The 22,683-nt window shown below is 36.9% G+C and overlaps 1 protein-coding gene and 1 long non-coding RNA gene across 4 annotated transcripts in view; one reads left to right on the forward strand and one right to left on the reverse strand.

The window, feature by feature from the left end:
* Positions 1 to 22,160, reverse strand: part of LOC134801559 (filamin-A) — a 112,108-nt gene extending 89,948 nt beyond the window's left edge. The window contains exon 1 of one of the 3 annotated variants that reach the window (XM_063774157.1): positions 21,767 to 22,160. The gene's annotated coding sequence lies outside the window, so the exon portion shown is untranslated. Of the gene's footprint in view, positions 1 to 12,545; positions 12,706 to 21,766 lie in introns of those variants that run through there. The other 2 variants (XM_063774156.1, XM_063774158.1) reach the window with 2 other exon arrangements.
* LOC134801571 (uncharacterized) lies at positions 9,301 to 9,544 on the forward strand. The gene is made up of 2 exons (XR_010145694.1): positions 9,301 to 9,365; positions 9,403 to 9,544. It is a non-coding gene; the product is annotated as an uncharacterized LOC134801571 (long non-coding RNA).
* Positions 22,161 to 22,683: the final 523 nt, after the last annotated feature.

Raw genomic sequence — 22,683 nt, forward strand, 5'->3', positions numbered from 1 at the left:
GTTTTATTTGTGGATAGGTATGACACATATATATATTTTTGGAATGGTCTTCTCACTAGCTTTTATTTGATATCCATATTATTGTAGTATTGCTATTTCATAACTGCTCATCTATAAGTTTCGTTTCCAATATAAATAGAATGCTTAACGGCGCAGAAAAGATCAACATTCCTCTCAGACCTCCAACAAAAAGGGGCCAAACTGAAAACCAGCGCTGGACGCCAGTCTAGCACATGCTGAGCTTGGTACCCACAGCCAACATGTCTTGCTAAGTGTAATTACCTATGTATAGAGTAGACAATAAGTTAGTACTTAACCTAGAATAACTTAGTACATACTTATCATAGAATTTATATGTAGGTATATGGTTTGTATTCCTAATATTTTTTCTACCATCAACTTATCATGTTTTGGCAATGGAGCATTCCATGCAATTGTCTACCGTTTGTCCCGTAGAAATGCAGATTTTCTGGAGATTTGCAGGTATAAGAGTTTCCTTTTCTATGACAAATGGTCAAACATGCACGGAAAATTAATCGCTTGCTTTAAATGGCGAAAAAAAAAGTCGCAACACAGGAAATAAAATGCGTTTGTACGGGACAGCTCGTGGAATGCTCCAATAAAGTGATTTCATTTCATATCATAAACTGATGAGGGCATTCAGAGTGTAGCCTTGAGGTTGCCAAGCCAAGCAACCAAGTCAGGTGTCACGGTCTTCAGGTCCTCAACAGGCCCAGGAGTGGAGGAGGAGTGGAGTAGGCAGCGTTGGAAGATATGCTAAGTGGTCTGCATTCTGCATTCGCAAAGTGGGAAAGCCGTCTACCTCCATTTGTGTGGCTGAATTGCAGCGGCCATGTCCGGTTCTCAGGCGGCACCAGATTTTCCGAGGAAGGTCAAACCCTTTTGGTTTTTTAGTTGGGTCAGATATACAGCAACTCCGAGCTGCCGAAGCTGACCATTCCGCTATCCACCTATCCGAAATATTAAAGTTGCTCAGGCTCCCAGCTGTAGCACAGGGTCGGCGGGCAGTCGGGCGGCAGAATTCCTCGTGGACAGGCATTGTGGGGTTATTCGTGATATTCTCAGCCTCCCTCTTCAACGCCTTGAGTCGTCGGATGTGAGGAGGGGCAATGTGACTCAATGCCGGCAGCCAGTGGCGGTTGTAGATCGGATAGTGCCTGAGATGCATCGCATGGTCTCGTTGAGCTTAACGTCCAATCTATGGGTATGTGCACTTTCAAGCCTCCAATATGTTATGACTGAAACAGAAACAAATTATATTAGATGAGGTCAGGCGCAGGCTAGTACTTACAGCGGTTCATTGGCAAATTATGTGAAATTAATGTCACTTTTAGAAAGCTCTCGTTTTTAAGCCAGGGGGATTTTTTTGTTACAGTTGTCCAAATTATCGATTGAAAATAAATTGAATTTTGTTCTAGTAATTATTTATCCGTTATTAAAGTTGTATTATGTATCAAGTGTAGTTCTGTACCACTTGCGTCATAAAAACAAACCAACCAACACCTTATTTATCAAAATGTATCTCAGATAATCTATGCTAGGGTAATATACGACACAAACATACCCACACACATACATAGGCTGCTAAAATCATTCCCATAGTCAGGTATAGGTACAATAGACCACTTTACCAAACACAAAAAAAAATATTCCAGCTGCCAGCAGTAAAGAAACCAGCTTCTACTCCCAAGCCCTAACAATATAAATAAGTTTTTGAAAAAATATAATTTTTGGTACAAGCTTTTATCGCTGACTGTACTTTTCTTTCAACAGGCAACTAATACTCCATGAGTCCATTCTAACAACACCAAGCACAATTAGTTTGCGTTGTTTTATCACAGTGTTCCCATGGCCACCTCATGTCTCCATCATCAGATCAGCTCCATGTCATCATAATATTGCAATTGTCATCCGATTTACATATTGTTATGTATGCAAAATTTCAGCTCAATCGGAAATCGGGAAGTGGGTCAAACTTAGCTGTCAAATGTATATGGCCAGCTTTAGTGCTAACATAACTGTTCCTAGTATTCCTATATTACCTAAATGCTATAAGTAAGAATATTGTACGAGTAGGTATTATATTTTTTATAATCTTAGTAGAATAGGTACTAATACAATTTATTTGTATTGAATAAGGCCCCACTGCTGCGCACGCTACATCCACGGCCCACGTTTTAATACAAACCGTGGGCAAGCCCACGAAATTTTGTATAGGAACGTGGGTCGTGTACATAGCGTGGGCAGCAGTGGGGCGCCGGCCTAACTCTTGCAGGGAATTTGTAAGTTACTTGTGGGTATGGCTACTTTATTTATTTAATTTATAAACTTTATTGCACAAAAATATAGAATTACGTAAAAATGGCGAACTTAATGCCAAAAGGCATTATCTATCACCTACTAGTCAACCATAGAAACAAATATGTGACGTTCCACGGCAAAAGGTACCTTATGGCGGCTGGCGCTTACGTCGCATAGCGCCGCAATAATATTGGAGCGGCGTTAATAGTTAATAGCGTAAGCGCCAACCGCCATAAGGTACCTTTACCCGTGGGACGTCACATATAAACACTAAAGGTTGGTGCAAAAACCAATCAAAAAGCAAATGCAGTATGTATATCTTAGATATACATACTAACATAAACATACATATATGTTATAAAAATAAATGTACTAATATGTATATGGGATGATAGACACTAGACGAGACATTTAGCAGATAACTACCGAGCATGACTACTCAAAAAACAATTTTTCTTGGGGCTTGTCTTACAGGTAGAGGGAGTGCATTCCATAGATAGGTTGCCTGAACGGCAAAACAATCATACATAAAACGGTTATGAAGAGGAAGGACTTAAAGTTTAAGTGAGCGGGACATCCGGAACGGGCATAAAAACTAAATACTTATTAATAATATTTTATCTTTATGTCTTAGATTTATGGCATAAAGTGTGTCTTTTTCTTTTTCAATAAACTTTTATTCTTGCTACAAAACCAGCTTCTAGAATATACAAACAGAGTAAAAAAATATATAAGTTTTTAAAGTGAGGTCTACGGGTTTCAAAGATTTTAATATTTGTTAGAACCCTTAAGTATGCACTTTTTATGCAGTGTGAATAAATGTAAGGTGTATTCGAGTATTACCGAATGTCGGATAATTCCGAAATTCAGATGAAAATCACCCTTAATTCCATCATAATAAAAGTCTCTTTCGGAATTATCCGACAGTTTTCGACATTCGGAATTACCCGAGTAAACCTTATGCATAGGTACTGTAACAGTACCTATGCAACAAGGATGTGTAAAAGTTACACTACAACAGTTGTAGTGTAACTTTTACACACTTGTGGGTATGGCTACTTTATTTATTTAATTTATAAACTTTATTGCACAAAAATATAGAATTACGTAAAAATGGCGAACTTAATGCCAAAAGGCATTATCTATCACCTACTAGTCAACCATAGAAACAAATATGTGACGTTCCACGGCAAAAGGTACCTTATGGCGGCTGGCGCTTACGTCGCATAGCGCCGCAATAATATTGGAGCGGCGTTAATAGTTAATAGCGTAAGCGCCAACCGCCATAAGGTACCTTTACCCGTGGGACGTCACATATAAACACTAAAGGTTGGTGCAAAAACCAATCAAAAAGCAAATGCAGTATGTATATCTTAGATATACATACTAACATAAACATACATATATGTTATAAAAATAAATGACATTCGGAATTACCCGAGTAAACCTTATGCATAGGTACTGTAACAGTACCTATGCAACAAGGATGTGTAAAAGTTACACTACAACAGTTGTAGTGTAACTTTTACACATCCTTGTTGCCAAATCAACTTCCTGCAATTATAGTAGTGATAGAACAGGTTTTTAACAAACTTTTGTCACTTAGTAGAACATAATAGATAGAATGAGAAGAAATAGATATTAAGTGTCAATAATATTAAAAGGCACCAGAAACTTTTCATGATTTTAGTTTAAGAAAGGTGTACTTACATCTTCAATCCTTTCTTCTAGATCTTAGAACTTGTGTGCACTGTGCAGCATTGCATTTTGTATCTCTGGGTTCCGAGAGGCTCATGAATCTCCCTGTAGGTGTAGGCGAACAGGGGATGCTGAGTTATATATTTGGCTAGCATTTTCTTGTGCGCCGAAGCATCGACTGAAATTAAACATATTCATGACAAAACCAGTTAATGATCAAACGAACTATAACTTTTTCTATAAATAAATTAGAGAAACTTACATTTTGGGTGGCATTTCCTTTAGTTTACACAGCAAATCAGTATTTTTCTTCGACTTGGTTTGTATTTTCACTAAATTCACTGAATCATGCGCGTACGCGATGCTTGTCAATGTCAAGTGAATTGTCAGTTGAGAAAACACGATTATCCGTGCATGTTATAATGTAAGTCAATTTGTATAAAGCTGTCACTCATTTAAACATTTTTCAATTTGGAAGTGTAGTAATAAAACTAACTATTCGTTTTCAAACATCGTCCGACACACGTCCGACATTTTAATAAAGCCAGGCATTAAATGGATTTTTCATAAACTCTAGGCATAGACAATCGTGGTCACTTACGAATGATAGTGGATAACTTTATACGATATCGACGTGGTATTCTTATCGTAACCCGTAACCATGTTCAGCAAAACGATAAAAATACGACTATCGTTAAAAGACGACAGTAGATTCCACGCGCAATATGATATAACCTTGCTAAGCCCGCTGATCGTAACAGACGCGTTTTGTTAGAGAGTGAGTCTTCTGTACCGAGTACTATTATTTATTCTATGCCTTCAGCGTGAAGAAGAAATGAAAAAATGTTTAGTAAATTAAAATGGCACGTATTTAACCGGTCAACTAATTAATCGAATTTGGGTAGTTTAAAATAATAGAAATGGGTACTAAAATTAATAGTTTGGCAACAAAAACGGAGCCTTTAAATATATCAATATGAGTTGTATTTTAATGCCGCTACAGCTTTTGTTTATTTTTAGGCAGGTACCAAATATTTATTTGGCAACTGAATTATTATATTGGAGACTATTTATGAAGTACATTTTAAAAAGAAAACGGCTATCTATTAATTTAAAAATGATGTTAGTTTAAAATATTTTGTTTGGTCACTACACGGTCAACCTAACAAGCTCCTCCTCGCTTCGCTCGTCGTCGCACCTATCTTTTGACTCTGGCAGAACACAGTGGTAACTATTAAAATTAGTAATTAAAAATTTAAAGACCTAATGGTATAATGGCCATTAGGTGTTTAGGAATTTCGACTATAAGTATAGTAGGGTATTATTGGTAAATAAATTTGTGGTGTTTTGTGGATTAGGAAATTTGACAATTTAAAGTACTAGGTATATGCATATGTTTAAATTTAAATTATTTATAAATTGAGTATTTAAATTTATGTATATAGGTATCTTAGGTATTCTGTATATGTACAAAATATATAAACAACCAAATTTTATGATCGCTTTAGAATATTAGTTGCCAATTTATTATTTTAGACGCCAACCTATCAATTCAAGTTCCCTATAATTTTTTGGGTGGCTTGATTTTGCTGCCAGTTTTTTTAATAATATGATGCTTAAATTTGAGGCTAATATAAATTTATAGGTGCTAAAATATTAATGCACAGCCAAATTATATTATTATATGCCCAAGTTCCTGTTTAATATTTTAGTTGCCCGGTTAATAATACCTAAGCCAATTAAAATGTGGTGGTTAAAACGGATGTTTAGTGATATTATCGGGAAAGTGAGATGAGTAGGAGATAAGTAAGTATTTAGGTTAATAGTAACAGGAAATAAGGATATCCTCAAAATAAACACTACCTATAGCAATAGTTACTGTTTTCTTAAATATTTTTTTCACTGCACCCACGTTCGAGAATCTCTGTTTCGCCCTATGGTTAACTGGTAGAGAATAGCTTAAGGCATTAAGTCCGCCATTTGTACTTATTTTTATTGTGCAATAAAGTTTAAATAAATAAATATAGTCTGTCAGTGGTTTCCAGCCGCCATTTTCAAAGGAATGCTGTTTACAGTATACACGGACGCGGACACATCCGCAATTAAACTGCTATCTCGATCAATAATCCAATAATATTTGTTCCTTGTACCTACCCACGCAGTCACGTAAGTAAGTAAATGAGAATTTAAAATAACCAACCAATCTGGCTATTTTCTACTGCTAGTATTTCTTTTCTTTTAGTAACTATTTTAATTTAACGAACACCATTAATATCCAAAACGAAACCCAAATAACCACTTCATAAGAACATCATATATTCACGTCAAGCCAATTCTGTTTTAAGAAAGTGATAATTTTCTACTAAGATGCTGACGAAATGCAATCAGGTATTGTATCAAAAGGCATCTCGCTCTACGCTAATGAAATAAAAAGGTAGGTACCTCTGTTAGTTTGGGAGTACAAACCAAAAATGGCAAAACGAAATAGAAGTGATTTTTAACCGACTTCAATTTCATAGAAGGAGGAGGTTCTGTATTCGGTTGTGGCTATGTTTTTTTTTTATGTATGTTCACCGATTACTCCGAGACCCGTGGGTCGATTTGAGTAATTATTTTTGATATTTATAGATTAAATTATGTTTACCGAAACTCAACTAAGGGGCTGTCCATAAATTACGTCATCGATTTTTGACGATTTTTGACCCCCCCTATAATCATCCAAAAATCATGCTTCAAATGACCCCATTTCCTCCTGCTTCATGCTACCGTCATCCGATGTTCAGACCCCCCCCCCCCTAATTTGAAATGACGTAATTTATGAATAGCCCCTAAGCATGTAATAATAGTATTAAGCAAACGCGGATTGGACCGCGCGATCTCGCCAACTATTACATAAACCCTAGAGGTTTCCAATAGTGGCATGTGGCATGCATGTAAAAATTGTATTAAAATTTAAAGTGAATAAATAAATTTAAAAAAAGTGGAGTTGCAAAAGAGCATGACGTCTTGAGATGCCTATCTATGGCCCGACTAGAGGTCGTATCAAAATTGTTGAGTAAACCATATGAAATATTTAATACAGAATCGGCCCCCGTTACATCATCCGCTAAACAGCGATCATAAATCTGTTTACTGAAGTCTGAGAGCCCTTTCGATCCAACACTAATATTTATCTTACAGCTGTGATATGATTCGATTTGCTCACCTTTAATGTATCGCTGCTATAATAATAATTAATACGCAAAACGCTGAATTCAGTATTATACCTACTAAAATTTCATTTTATGTGTCGACAACAACTTTAGGTTCAAAACCCAATTTATAAGGTAAACGTACTAGTGCTCGTCATGCTAATGCCCACTGGATAACACCTCTTACTGTCACCTCTATTGACAATGGTCCCAGTACATGTCATCTTGAAACTTAAATCATTGTCAATATAGGTGACAGCATCAAGCTGTCATCTATTGGGAATTAGCATGTCGAGCACTAGTACGTACCTTATATACGGTGTTATTTTGAGTAGAAACACAAATTGGCAGAGAGCATACGCATTATCATTGAACAAATATACAAACAATCTAATAAATGCTCAAATAAAATTGATATTTATACAGTTTGACCGCTGTTCTTTGCTGAAAGTCTAAAGACACCGATAGAAATTCTAAACAGTGATTCATCGAAGTGAAACATTATAACAAATTGTTTTGGAGCGTAATGTCTGAGCGAGGAAGACGAATGGTCGGCGTAATCGGTTATTATTTCACGCCTCAACGCTTGGGACGGGAAACATAGTAGGTATGTCAAATTTAATTTTACTCTCTTCTTCTTCTTCCTCGCGTTATTCCGGCATTTTGCCACGGCTCATGGGCTCAATTTTATTTTACTATCATATATTTATTATAAATAATATTTTACTAGGCGTTCAGGTTTCAAAAATGAAACTTTGTATAAATTATAACATGAAATAGATGTCATACACTAAAGAAATAGTGACCAAGTCCACCGGTGTCGGAGGCTGGAATCGAACCGTTGTCTTAAGCTTACGCGGCTAACGTCCTGACCAGTAGATCCCGCGATCACCCGACTACTAGTTTTATAGGCCAAAATCTACTACGTTTTTAGCACATAATGAAAGGTAACATTTTTACTTATTTACTTATTTTTATTTCAAACTTCGAGTTTTTCTAGACGTGTTTGTGACATACTTTTTCCTAAAACATGCGTAGAACACCGATTTTCTTTGTATCGCATAACTTGTATTCTGATAACCTCGACCTTCACGTCCCGAAATCCGGCCTTCACGTCACGGCCACAGCCTTCGGGAGGACCTCGCCGAAGGCCGCGGCCGTGCCCTTTCGAAGGCCGTCCTTGGACCTAAGGTCGCTACGTAGGCTCGATCTGTGACGTCACAGGCGAGGTAGAACAGAGACACAGAGAAATTCCTCCCTTATGTATATCTCCTATAGGGATAAGTTCGCCTTTGTACATTGTATATATTTTGTTTTGATTGTGTTTGTAATCTTTCTTATGTACAAATAAAGTGTTTAAACACATATACACATACATACATACATACATAGGTATTGGTAAATGTAGAAGTTCTATGATACCACAGGGTTTAGATCTGTCCCTCCGCCAGACAATTCCTAGGTGTCAAGATTTCCTTTTCACGTACCTATTGTTAGAACAATTTCACTGCATGGAAAAGTGATTGTTTGGCTTTTTGATTGGATTATATTATAATTAATTACCTATGAAGTTTAGAAATCGTGCATTCTATTCTATTCTAATTTTAATTTAATAAATTAACTGATTAATCTATCAAAAGTATTTATAGTGATTGTTGCCTATTATACTCAATGATTATACTCGTATGTATTTATTATTCTAACTCTTTTTGGCAATTACTTTTAGAATATAATAATTAAGTGTTTGCGAGTTACTTTGTATTTTGATTTTGATGTAGTTCCAATTAAAGTTTATTCACGTGATAAAAAACTGTAAGTAGGTAGTAACACAATTTCTGTCCTTATTGAATATTTATGATAAGTGTAAAAAGTCCATGAGACCATGACATTGAATGACTAACGATTTATTTTTAAATGCACTTTTCTCCTCTCACAAATTAATCTTTGTCATATTCGTCATTGTCATCTTTTGACAAGTTTTTAGAGAGACATGTAATTTAAATTTTACAGCAGATACCTACATATATCTATAATATATCATTGTCGACATAAATTGTCAGACAAAGATCAAACGGGCACGACCCGACAATAGTTATTTGTTTTACAAGGGGGCAAAGTTGTTGTTTAACCGCTCGTGCTAATATTGATACCCGAGTAAGCGAAAGATTCCATACTTGAACCACGAGCGTAGCGAGTGGTTCGAGAAGTGGAATCTTGAGCGTTGCGAGGGTTTCAAAGCACGAGGGTTAAACAAAATTTGCCCTCGAGTGAAACACAAAATTTTTCACCACACCAACCCGAAGCAAATATTAAATGTAAAATATCAAACAAAATCAAACCAAATCAAATCCAAATGAATGTTATTAAATATTTATCTACCAAAATCATCATTTAAAAGTCAATCCTACCAGCAAACATAAGAAAAAAACTCTAAATTTGCATTTCATTACTTTGCCTCACATGTGAATAAAATGCAACTTTGCTATCAGTTTTTGAAGTGCAAAGTGAGCCTTTCCGAGCTGGTGTGGTGAAAAGATATTTTGCAACGTGGTAATAATTATGTAACGCAAAAATGATTATATTTTTAACAGTCACTGTACATACATACGCTCTTTTTCATATAAAATATGCAAGATATATATATGTATACAGTATGTATCAGAACGAAAGGCAAAAAAAGAGACCCATTAATGTTTAGGTCATACTGAGCAACCAAAACTATTTTTACAGAACATATGGTCCTATTTTCCCGCACTAGTGCGTAAAATAGCACTTTTCGTGCATATGTCAAAAGCTTAAAGGGCCATATGTACTGTAAAACGTTGTACGAATACGCGTGCGAATAGGTAATTCGCAACTCATGTCGATTTAAAACACTCCCTTCGGTCGTGTTTTAATTTATCGCCACTCGTTTCGAATTTCCTCTTTTCCGCACTTGTATCGTAAATAACTAATTTTTATGAAAAGAATATAAACGTCAATAACGTCATTTTAAATAACGTTCACTGCACTCAAATATGACTCAGTTGGTACCTACAAACTGAGAAAAAAAGCAATTCACAGTAAACAGCGAAAGTCAAATGTTAAATTCTAATGTCAAATTTTAATTTGACAGGCGCTGACACGCCCGAAGAAACGAGCTGAATTTCTATTTTTTCTTTTTTCAGCGACAAACTTACTATTTCCAAGCACGGCGCCACTGTCTGCGCAATGAAGGAAAATTTGTACGTAATTAGTTTAGTTCCAAGTTTAGCCGCATGCAAAGATAAACTGGTAGTTGAAAAGAAGTTTTCTTTTTTCGGTTCGTTTGATGCTCAGTGACAGCCGTGTTGTTTTTAAATGAGTGCTAAATGATGTCGATGATACTTCGCTGCCCCAATATTACAGGGTTCTATGTTTCACTTTTATCGAACTGAAATTTGAACATTGTCATAGTGACATTAAGTCGAATTTCAACTATCTTGAAAATGTAACATAGAACCCTGTAATATTGGGGCAGCGACCTGTTGACTAATAACTATAGGTGACTTCTGACTAAAAGTTTTAAAATATATTTATTGGTCAATAGCCCTTGTTAAATGTTAAGTGGGCTGACAGAAGTTGTAGAAATTGGTATTTAGAGGAAGCTGATATTCAAATATTTTTATTTGGTCAAAAGTCCTAAACTGTTACAGTTATATCAAAATCAAAGCAGAAAATATGGACGGAATATTATATAAAATAAATAATATTTAGTTACACTAGTGATGCATCCTAATTGTCACTCGCAAAAACAACTAAATTTGTATTTGGTATCTCTATTTAGGTATTTTAGATCAGTTATGAATACAATTGAACCTAATATAAATTATTGTAGAGTCCTGAGGGACTGCTTATTCGACATCGTAAAGCTATTTCAGGCAGCATCAATATGTTACATAATCAAATTTTGAATAAAATACAAAAAATCCAAAAAAAGGTTCTAAAGCGAAAGTATCTACATATAATATCGTAAGTAATGCAATTTCGAAACTAAGTTAAATTAAACTCAAAATTATGTTCAAATTTGTCCCGGAGGTTAAAAAGTTTCTGAATGTTTTAATACAGATTTTAGTAATTTCTAATCTATTGGTAACTAAAAACTAAAAGAAGTAAATTATAAAGGTCACTAAGTTAAAATTAAGGTATTCATGTAAGCAGGTCAAAAAAACTACTTTTTCTCAAAAATGGACGGCAAAGTCGACGTTGCCGTATAAAAATTTGGTCGCGAAGTGCGGAGTTTATGGTCAGTCAAAAATTAAAAAGTTGAAAACATTGCAGTCTCGATTTTGGGACTGCAATGTTGCATACAAATTCCATTATTTGTCGAGTTCCAAACTTTTTAAAAGTTTAAATGGCCATATCAAATGAAGGCACAGGCCCATTAAACAGCCAAACAGATGATTAGTAATAATTATTATAATGTTGGTATCGCGACTATTTAGCTGCCTCAAATAGCTTGGCGTATTTTCGGCAGAAAAATAGACTTCTATTTTAAAATTTAAAAAATAAAAAGGCGGCAAAGCAAACTTTTTCAATTGTTTCTACTTTTTTCTGTGAAAATATATATGTAAGAACGTTGCTTCTGTAAAATATTCCTATTATATTTATATTTGTTGCACCATTTTTGAGAAAAGCACTATATATGACTCGGCTGGAAGGCTACTTGCTGGCTTCGGATTCAATTAAACGGACTCCCAAGGTCGTCCGTTTAAAACGAATCCTCAGCCTGCAAGTAGCTACTTCCGAGCCTCGACAATAATGTACTATTTCCTAGTCAGAACACGATACCGAATATACCCTTAAACGGGTCCCCACTATTATTGTTACACCTTGTATAGGTAAGTATAGCAGCAAGTGCCTGTTAATTATTAAAAAATATATATATTCAGGCGAAATAAACCCAAATTTATTAGGAAATTAGAAAACGTCTTCCGGATGGAAAAGTGTACTAAAGCAGTTATTATTTTATTAACATTTATTCCTGATAATATTAAACTGTGATAGATTTTCTATACTAGCACTTGCAATATATTTCGTATTTAGTGTTCGTATAAAACACTACTTTACAACTGTCATAACATTGCGACAGAATAGGTCAAACGAAATAAATGACCACGAACTTTGTTGCAAGACTTTGAAGGCATAAATAGGCACACAGATTTTCGTTATTATTGTCACATGCTTAGTCACATGATACTCATTGCTAGCACTATATAGGCAACAATCACTAGTTACCAACTTAACAGCATCAAATTACAGGCAACAAAAACCTCACAACAAAACCTTAAATTAAAAAAAAAATTAAAAACTTACCGCGCGCAAAATCACAACCACAGACACTATTTTAACTTTTGTCAGGACCCGGATACGCGCATAGGACCCGTACGTCTACGCGACGGTACTTGTAGTATAGGTTTAAAATATCATATCAACGGTACCAACACCAGGAACGTTGGCGGCTATTAATACTTCGGTCGGGCATCGTTATAAGAAAATTCGGGTTTACACCCAGATTATGTCAGGATTAGTTTAATCGCCATCTCATTTGACACAGTTGGAAGTAAAAACAAAAGGGAATAGGGAATTTCAAATTTGAATGTTTAATTGCTTTCGCAGTTGAGTCGCGAGGGAAATAGTAGATTGTACAACAAGGGCATAAAGTGACCCATTTTTACCCGAGGCAATTTTTCGGTCTGAGCGAAGCGAAGACCAAAATAGTAGACGAGGGTAAAAATGGACATTTATGCCCTTGTTGTACACTCTGCTTTTCACTTCGATTGCGAGGAAAATATACAAAAAATCAAATATTTTAGGTTATTTTAACGTATTTATTCAAGACTAAAGAAAATTGTTCTTGGGCCGGTCGGAGGCGCGGGGCACGCCGATCGGGAGAGCGCCATGTTCTAGAGCATAAAATGCGATTTTATGTCGTCTACGCACGACATAAATGTGCACTTTTTGAGCATGAGAAGTGAAAATGATATTTTTTAAATTTGTAATTAGTTATTTTTAAAAGTTTTTGAACAGTTCTACTGATCCATGGGGAAAACAAAAAAATAAAATGATTTTTCTAAAGTCAGGTTCAGGCGCATCAGGAGGAGGGACAGTGGCCCCCCCTGATGCGCCGTATTAAGGACAGCCCCAGCAGCCTTCTGAACACTGTTATTGACAATGTGTCCAATAGTGCTCAAATGGAACGCTATGCACATGGACCATAGAGGTGCTGTTAGGCAAATTTAGTTGTTTAAGAAATCTTGTCAGTAGAAAAAGGCGCGAAATTCAAATTTTCTATGGGACGATATCCTTTCGCGCCTACATTTTTCAAATTTGCCGCCTTTTTCTACTGACAAGATCTGCTTGACCCAGTATAGTTTAAGTTTAATTTAATTCATTGTATTAGTTATGTAGAGGTATGTAATGTAATTATTGCAATGTATGGATTGTAATCCGAAATAAGGTGTTGGTGCGACATAAAATAGTAGGAATAAATTATAAACTCAAATATAGATGTCATTCATAACCAAAGAAAAAGTGACCAAGTCCTCTAGCCGCGGGCTGAGTGGCCTAGTAGCCACGACCTAGGTGGCGCGTAAGCTTCAGACGCCGGTTGGATTCCGGCCTCAGCCACCAGCCACTTATTCTTTAGTGCGTGACAACATGACATCTATTAAATCTATTTCAGTTTATAGCACGACGAAGCTGAGGATCTTTATCTTTCAGCCAATATTGTTAACACAGTATATTTTATGGTATTGTCCATAGAAGTGACCTTTTTCTAAAATGTATTTGACCCATTGGCTAGGTATCTAATATATTTCAACAAGGTAAATCTTCAAACACTTTAATATTTAGCTTGCATCCTCGGAGCGCCGAGATCATTTCCGCTGTACTAAAAGCGACAGTGAATTCGCGTGACTAACACACTCGTAATAACGACGTCTGGCGGAGAACTTTACTAACCTATTTCGTAATTATTGTGCGGCTGGAATTTAGTAGCAGAATCTTTGACTTCTTCGGTCACATAGCCAGAAGACACGACACTCTGGAGAAAATGCTGGTGACAGGAAAAAAAGAGGGACATCGAAGAGAAAGAAGTCCTATGCGATGGACTGATCAAATCAGTGACAACTCCGGCAAGAAAGTTCACGAGGCCATTCACACTGCCGAAGACCGAAACACGTGGAAAGCAATCGTTCGAAAAGTAATTTATTGAGGTCACGACCCTCAGCTATGAGGAATACGACTCAAGGAGGAGGGAGAATTTAGTATCATCAGACTTAGATCTTAGAACTTAGGTATTAGGTATACTCCAAGGATCTCCTCAATATTTTCCACTCAGTTGCTCGGAAGTTAGCTGGAAGAGATTGCATTGTACCTACCCTACATTTCTTAGATGGTGATGGTGGTACATAGATCAATTTCTAGGAACGTCATCTTTGAATTACCTAAATTAGGTCACATTTTTTGAAGTTACTTAATGTCGTCTGCACCTGTTATTTTGTGTGGAAAATATTAACAAAATGTTCATACGCGGTTCATGCTTTTTCCCACACGTTCGTGCTATTCTGTGCTTTGTACAAAGTTGCTGTTAGAACAAGAACACGGAGAATAGTGTCGCGGCGGTGGCTATAACTCATGCGCACCCGCCCGGCGCTCGTGCCGCAGTAAATGATTGCCTGTGCGCAGCGCTAAATAACAACTAACTATGATCCATGCACCACCAGAATATAACATGGCATAGGCTGAGATAAACTCAATTTAATTTAGGTAAGTGTTATTTCTCCGTAACGAGTACGTAGGTACAAGGAAAACTGGGCGTGCGCGACATTGCCGATAAAATGCAGGAGAGCAGGCTGCGATGGTATGGTAAGGTAAAGAGAAGGCCTTCTGACTACGTAGGAAATTTGGCACTACAACTTTCCATCCCAGGTCGAAGATCTAGGGGCAGACCTAGAATAAGATGGAAGGATGTAGTGCTAAAGGACGTGGAGCGAGTGCAAGTTATCCGAGGACGGAGTCGTGGACAGGGTGAAGTGAAGAAGGTTAAGCAGGAAAGCTGACCCCGCCACCACCTACCTAGGAGGAGAGAGAGTTATTTCTCCATGACGCCACTGTGGCATTTGGTCGATCGATTGAATTCGTCATTCCTACTTAACCACCACTTACCTAAAATCGCATGCCATTGGTTGCGACGGCCTTTAGTCAACATTTCCCATTTCGTTGCGTCTTTTATTGCCGGCTACGTAAAGTCAGGTTAGTCAGCATCAGAAGTTACTAATAAGCGGCCATCAAGGTGTTCAAAATGATTTTATTGCGACGCGACATTATTGTTAAGAGAATAAGAGCCTGTCAAGGTAATTTTGAACACCTCGCCCGATTAGCAACTTCTGTTGCTGACCGACGAACGGATCAAAATTGTACCTCTTACTAACAAGCGCAAACTCGAAGTTCCTACAAGTTCTTCATCTTCGACCAGCTTGATGGTATTAATAATTGCATTGTGTACCAGAGTTAGAGTCGGACCAAGAAAAGTCTGCAGCGGATTGGATAGCCCACGCAGTGCAAGTGTTATTTATACGTCATAATTTCATAGAAGTTTGACGTTTAAAATAACACTTGCACTGCGTGGGCTATCAAATCCGCTACAGACTTTTCTTGGTCTGACTCTACGTAGATGTGCTTAATCGAACGGACTAAGTTCAGTACCTACTTTATTGTCAGTGTGGCGACGAAATAGGACCCTAGTTTAAAATTTTGCTTACTAAGTAGTTACCTACGCGTATGACTCATCATAGCTGTTAAAACGCTTAAAAAAACGAATAGACTCTTTAATTTTTTTACTGAACTTGGATCATTTTTGTAGACAGTCTAAGAGGTTGGTTAAAAATTTATCGCGAAACTGATAAATTCATAAATTTAGCAAATTGGACGGTTTTCCTAATCTCTCGGCCTTGACTCCAACTCGAGTGCGCCATTGTTTAGATTTTAGAAAACAAACAGCCGCGTAACGTTCAGAAATAAAATCCTTCACTCACTCAGTAACTGACTGTCTATGGAACACTTCGCATTTTGCGTGTATAATATAATATCACAAATTGTAATTTGTGATATTTATAATATATGTGGGTCATGTTGGTCTCATTTTCAAATGTAGTGCCATAACATAACATACGTCACGAGCATATGGGGTAATTCTTAAGAAAGGAAAGTCGCCCTTAACATTTTGTTGTAACACTAGAGACACTTACTTGTGGTGCACTAAACACGGCACAAGATATCGATCTTCATTGTAATCTTATGAAAATTCATCGTTTTTAGATCGATATGCGGATTATGCGGATTTTTTAGAGAAATAATAATACTTAGGTTATGTTCTTGCCGGTGAGTAAGGTTGCTAGAGCTCAACGAGGGTGCGGAGTGTTAGGGTCGGCAACGCGCGTGTAGTTACAGGCATCCATAGGCTACGGAGACTGCTTACCATCAGGCGGGACGTATGCTGATTTGCCACCAACGTAGTATAACAAAATCATCGGCTGCCGACGTGATGCCATGTCATGAGCCTTTCCATTTACCTGCGTCTCTCAGCAGACTGTCCAATGTGTTAATGAGAGATAACATTCTCAATTCGCAGTAGCAGGTAAATTACAAAACCGCACATAACTCGGCTTCAACATTCCAATATATTAGCACGAGATGTAATGTAAACAAAATCAAGTTCTAAATAAACGAGTACCGTAGACCGGGGTGACTTTGGAAAATTTGGGGTTACTTTGATAGATTTAAAACGACTATAGAATTACCATTATTCATTATTTACTGGAAATATTCCTGTAACTAGTTAGATTACTATATATTCATATTCACCTACTGTAAAAAATCTCGCATTTATAAATATATATTATGGCTTAAAAACTAGAATTTTAAAGTCGCCCCTGCATTTGAAAGTCACCCCGGTCAATGGTACTCGAAACGCTGGAATGAGAACACTTGATTTATTAAATGAGCAAGTCTCCAATCCGCATTAGATTAGCGCTACAGTCGAAATCCTTTTGTACAATAAGATAATGACGTCTATTATTGCATTATCTTTATGTCGTCTCCATAAATGTGTCATAACATTTTCTATAATGTTGATATCCAGAGAGGAAAATTGGGACTACGCCGAGACGCCCTTCACTTTCGACTTCAGTACCGGAATCTCTATTAGAGTCATAGAATACGAGTAGGTACTTACTGTCTATGAGTAATTCTCAAAAAAGTGGCATCTTAACCTGTCATCGAGTTTTTGAACTGAATGTATGTTTATTTGCTCTTTTTCATATGAAACAAAAGTGTATCTAGATAAACTAAAACAATGTTTATCGAGGCCAAGTCATTATTTTTATTTAAATACTTACTTATACAGGGTGATTCATGAGACGTGAGCAGGTCTAATCCTGCACACTCAGTAACTGAGAATTGATCGATCACCGTCGTATTTAGGTGAAACAACCACACTTTTTCCTATTTTTTAACTTTTTGGTCAGGGCAAATTTAATTCTCTACAATCATGGTCACCCTACAAGACCTAATTAATAAACATAAAACCTCTTTAACCGTAATGACAGCATTTTGATTACGAAGAAAATCAACTGTCAACTTGAGTGACATACGAGTTTTCAAAAGTAACCAGACCGTGATGACAGTGATGACATACAATTTGACACAGAATATCGGTAGTTTAGTATTCTAATTTTAAGGTGACCATGCATGTCGTAAATAAATTAATAACATTTTTTTTTTCAACATGACTAGAAAATTAACGTTAACCTCACTAATACTGATACGAAACAGTTGCTTATAATTTACGAAATGCGCAGTGTTAGTCCTGCTCACGTCTCCTGAATCATCCTGTATTTATAAAAAATAAAGAGTAGCACTTTTCACTGTAACCTGTCTTTTCCAAAAGCATCGCTCTTCCAGTTTTAGTTCTTTAGATTTTATAAGCACCAATTCATGTAAATAAAATATCATGCTATATAATAACATAAACAATACCTTTTAAAATGTACATTGCACAGGCCTTATATATATTTTTTTTCCAATAATATTCACGCAGGAAGTTTGTCCAAGGATATTTTCACTGTAACCTGTACATCCGCGGTATTGCATCTGACTCATACACAGAAAATTTTATTTAGATCATAACTATGGCAAAATATTAGGTAAGTATCAAGCTAACCACCGTAGGGTACCATCATGACCCAAGTGAGACCCCGTAGTTTCGTAGAGACAAGTGGTTAAAGGCAGGAATCTGGGGTTTGTAACAGAATGTTAACTTTAACTTGTCTCGATTATATTACAAATTTGGTATGGGGCCTAATGTAATAATATCATTTTAATATTGTATGAAGGTTTATTTATCTATGCTAAAAGTAAGACATTCGTATTATTATCCGTTCAAGTGAAAAAAATAAAAAGAATGTATTTTTCACTGTAACCTGCTTAACTTTAACCTGTGTTCAATGTATAGGTTATTGTAAATCTTGAAAATAACTTCTTCATTTTCCGTTCCCTTTTGAAAATTTGGGGTACTTGAAGTAGTAAAACATATCTTTCATTCTTAAAAGTAAAAAAAATACAAAAAATAATTTTTCATTAACTTTAACCTGTCGATGCCACTTTCTTGAGAATCACTCCTATGGCACCTGTTTTTGACGTGTAGTACTAGCGGTTGACCAAAATCAGCTGCAAATGGGGTTAAAGGTATGAAAATCGGTACGATTAATCTTTAGGCCATTTGAATCAATTTGACCACCAAGTTGTAGCACGCACCAAAAAAAGAAAACAAACGGAAAGGAGTTATGACGTCATCTTTTTTTTGTATGGAAAATAAAAAAAAAATGTTCAGAAACCTATCGTGTGTGGTATTAAATGAAAGGGCATTTTGAGCCGGTTCTAAAAATATATCACATTATTATATTTCCGTCACTTGCATTCAATTAAAATTAAAATAATTTACAAAACATACCAAGTTTGAGCTCCTCCAGATACGAAACCGTTGAATTATTTTTTGTAAAATATACCTCAAGTAATACCCAATATCCCCATATCTAAGCCCAAGAAATTAATTTCGAAAATATTTAGTTTTAGTATTTTTTATTTTATTTTTTATTATTACAAATTGTGATCTATCAATCTATCGATGAAACGGCCTCCTAGCCTAGTCGATAGTGACCCTGCCTATGAAGCAGGAGGTCCCCGGTTCAAATCCTGGTAAGGGCATTTATTTGTGTGTTCATCATCATCATTACACAAATAAATGCCCATATACACATATATACAAGCCCTGGTAAGGGCATTTATTTGTGTGATGATGATGATGCAAGTGACGGAAATATAATAATGTGATATATATTTAGAACCGGCTCAAAATGCCCTTTCATTTAATACCACACACGATGGGTTTCTGACCAAATTTTTTTTATTTTCCATACAAAAAAAGATGACGTCATAACTCCTTTCCGTTTGTTTTTTTTTTTGGTGCTACGAGTCAAATTGATTCAAATGGCCTAAAGATTAATCGTGCCGATTTTCATACCCTTAACAACATTTGCAGCTGATTCCCGAATTTCGGGGTGTACCACTATCGCTAGTGATAACGTCTTATAAATCGATGAACACCGGTAGCATGCACAAAAAAGTGTCACGTTGTGGACAGATCTCCTTGGTAACGTTGTGGACAGATCTCCATGGTTACGTTACGTTAATGTAATTACTGGTAATGTTTTCTTATAACGTTATCACGCAAAATTATCTTTCGTAAAGTAAACCGACTTTACAGACAACCATATGTTTTTTTTTGTTTGGTGCTAAGCTACTAGTGCAGGATTCTATGGACAGGGACACCTCATATCTGGACAGGCCACTAAACGTCCGGATAAACGACAAACACGAAACATGAGCTTTGTGTCTGGCGCTGGCGTTCGGCCAGCGTGCAATTATTTAATATTTGATATCTGCTAATTATTTCATTCACGCCTAGTTAGGGATAAAGGGAAGGGAAAGAGACAGACGCTTTCTCCTATAGTCTGGTTCTCCAGGGCGTTCGACTTGCATTATATCCAGGATAATCCAGGAATACATCCGTCGCCACACATCAGCGTAGTTCCAAATATGAATTCCACGAAAGCGACCATCAACAGCACGCCGTCCCGTCGACCTGTCAGATTTTGATTAATCATGGCGCAGATTTATCGCTGACACTAGCAGGATAATGAAATGAGATTTAAATGCATCTTTTAATAGATTGAATGGTTGAAAGTAGAATACAGAGACTTAGATATGCCTCTCTACTACATATTATGTACTTACAAAGATATACACTTCATTTATACCAACTGACGGCCTCAGAGATTGACTTATGCACGAATGCTCAAGTAGGTAGTATTTTAGGACGCTAGACCGCGCCGGGGCCGGGCCGTGACAGGGCCGGAGCTTCCGGCGCTTCGTTTTCTATGGAAAGCACCACGTGATCAGCGATCAGGCGTCATAGAAAATGACATGTCGGATGCCTCGGCCCGGGCACGGCCCGGGTCTAGCGTGACTCATCCTTAATGCTAACAAGAACTTCTTTAGGTAGGTGTTTATTGTAGCCATTAAACATACATTTACGACTAGAGACAACTTTATTTTCCAGTTATGAATCAAGCTCACATTCCAATGTGCTGCACTATTTCAGCTAAACATTTATTAATGATTGTCAAGAAATTTCGAGGAAACACCGCATAATGGTTGCGAAAATTTATCCTTGCCCTATTTCTAACAAATTAATTTAGTAAACCAGATGGCAACATACCTAAATAAACATACAAGATCGTCCCAGCATTATACAGAGTGGCCAAAAAAATATCTACATTCCCGTTGCCATGGAGGTCTTGGGATTATACTGAGCAATTTTTAAGTAAGTATTATGGGACCAACCCGAAATAGCGTAAAAAAAATTTACCCTCCCATAGAAAATGGACCAGCCAAAATGTATGAAACAGCCAAATTTTAAAAAATTTTACTTGCGCAGTAGTAAAAAAAAGCATGGCCAATTTTTTTTTCTAGGCATGAGCAGATAGCAAATGACTCAACCTATCTGCCGTTATAATTTGGCAAACGATGTACCAAACACCCTGTATATCCATCAACATTGCAATCTACGTTTAGGTAAAGGTAATGGAGAATATGACATCGTGACTTTGATGACTCAGGTCTTCGTTATTCAGCCAATAAAATGTATCATGAATAAAAGTCAACCTACACGGAAAAAAATCACGTGCAATTTCAAAATAACGGATGAAGCCCGCAAATAGCAAGATTTCGGTAACCGATTGCGTCACAAGTTGACATTCTCGATGGTCTAGCGTTTAATATACGCGGCCGGCCACATCTCGCGCGAAATCCAGCAGATCTGCCAAGCCCAATTTAATGTATTTCTGTGTAATAATTAGCATCGTTAAATAGCTCTGGCAAACAAGCTAATTCTCACAAACAAAACATTATCTTACCGTTCAGGAAGATTTAAAAATAAAAATCACTGACACAGCACTGAAAAAAGCACCTTGATGTTTATGAAATTCCAATGCACTTACTTCCGGTATTTGAAAAAAATCTGACGATCACAAGACGGCGGGAAAAAAGCCCGGGAAAGTTCTGAATTTGGCGGGAAATCGCGCTCGGATTACAATTCCGCTAAACTAGTTCGTGTAATTTATTAACGATTTTATGTGTCCGGATTTTGGCTGGGGCTAATTTTTATCGCAGGAGTCTGCTCTGCCAGCGAACATACGTGACTACTGACCAAGCCTCACGTGGTGGAATATAAAATTTAGGTGGCGCGGGTGAAATGGCGGTGCAGTATATTTTTGAATACGAGACATAATTCATGCGCGCCCGGTTGCATGGAAATAATAACATCATAAAATTATTTTTAGGTTTTCACTTGTAATTAGGTTGCAGGAGTTACAGCGTTAAGGACGAATCACGCTAGACCGGGCCGTGCCCGGGCCCAGGCAATTGACATGTCATCTTCTATGATGGCTGATCGGTGATCACGTGGTGCTTTCCATAGAACACGAAACGCCGGAAGCTCCGGCCTGGCTCCGGCCCGGTCTAGCGTGAGTCATCCTTTATGCGTACGTTGTCATCAATCTAGATATTCTAGATTAAGCTTTTTCTGACACTTGCAAAACGCATGCCTTTACCTAATACCAAGTCGCGCATAGGTAAAGCTAAAGTCATGTTTTACTACTTCAATTGTGCAATATAAAGGCAATCAGACGAAGGTTACATTTAAGTAGGTATTTTCTATATTTTTGAGCGTAATTCAATTTTCATATTTCGAAAGGCCGGGCCGGCAAGCAATTAGCACAGTTAAAGTGGTAATAGGCAAGGCAGGCACTTTGGCGAGAAGGAACAATAGAGG

The sequence above is a fragment of the Cydia splendana genome, chromosome 22, assembly GCF_910591565.1.
Source record: "Cydia splendana chromosome 22, ilCydSple1.2, whole genome shotgun sequence".
Classification (NCBI taxonomy): domain Eukaryota; kingdom Metazoa; phylum Arthropoda; class Insecta; order Lepidoptera; family Tortricidae; genus Cydia; species Cydia splendana.